At 30.8% G+C, this 975-nt stretch overlaps 1 non-coding gene across 1 annotated transcript; it reads right to left on the bottom strand.

The window, feature by feature from the left end:
- Positions 1-244: 244 nt before the first annotated feature.
- LOC118997475 (U2 spliceosomal RNA) lies at positions 245-438 on the bottom strand. The gene has a single exon (XR_005068675.1). It is a non-coding gene; the product is annotated as a U2 spliceosomal RNA (small nuclear RNA).
- Between the last annotated feature and the right edge of the window lie 537 nt (positions 439-975).

Consider the following 975-nt stretch of genomic DNA (forward strand, 5'->3'; position numbering starts at 1 on the left):
AAGAGCCTATGCACCCCAATGTTCATAGCAGCACAATTTACAATAGCCAAGATCAGGTACTTTAAAAATGATTGATGTGACTAAATTTAAAACAATGGAAGTCAAGCCACTGATATGCAAATAAGACAGTAAAAATGGTCTGCAATACGATAGATGTTCTCACACATGTCTTAGATCTTTTTCTTTGAGAAAAGTAAAATATCTACCTGGTATGCACCTAGACTCTATTTACAAATGAAAATAGAAAACATGCCTTAAACTATGATAAAAATGTTACTTATCAACATGTCTAAAGCATCAGCAAACTCTGTTATTAAGTTTTTCAGAGCCCCATAACTGTGGTAGTAAAGTAGGTATACTTTACTTTCAAACTGATAGCACTTAAACTGATGAGAACAAATACTACACTTGATCTTAGCCAAATGGCCAAGAAGTGATACATAGGTGAAATCTAATGAACAAACTGAACTAACAAAGAAAATGGGTACAGATTTATACAACGGAGAGCACTATTTTCATTTGTAAATAGTTGGTGGGGGGTGGGGATGTTAGGAGGTGGTGACATTGAGTAAAAAGGAAAAAGAACTGATGGACATGAACAAAAATATGGTAATTACTGGGGCAAGGTTGGTATACAGGGACTTAAAGTAAAAAGATAGAATGAAAAAAATTTTTAAAATAAAATTAAAACAAAATTATAGCACCTAAGAACCTGAGTATAAATACTTCCATAAAAATTAAGTCAATAAATACCAAAAATCCTTTCTCCAAAATTTTAAAAATATTTTACAAAATTATATTTGACAGTATTATTCAACATATGTGTATGTATTCTTGCACACTTATATGCCCTCACATATACACAGTTCTCAAAATTAATGATAAAAATTTAAGATGGACCACATTCACATATAACTTTCCACAAACTTTCACACTCATTGATAAAAATTTAGAAAAAGCAATAATATCTAGCTA

This window comes from Sturnira hondurensis, unplaced genomic scaffold (assembly GCF_014824575.4).
Source record: "Sturnira hondurensis isolate 20B ecotype Veracruz unplaced genomic scaffold, ASM1482457v3 Scaffold0013280, whole genome shotgun sequence".
In the NCBI taxonomy this organism is placed as follows: domain Eukaryota; kingdom Metazoa; phylum Chordata; class Mammalia; order Chiroptera; family Phyllostomidae; genus Sturnira; species Sturnira hondurensis.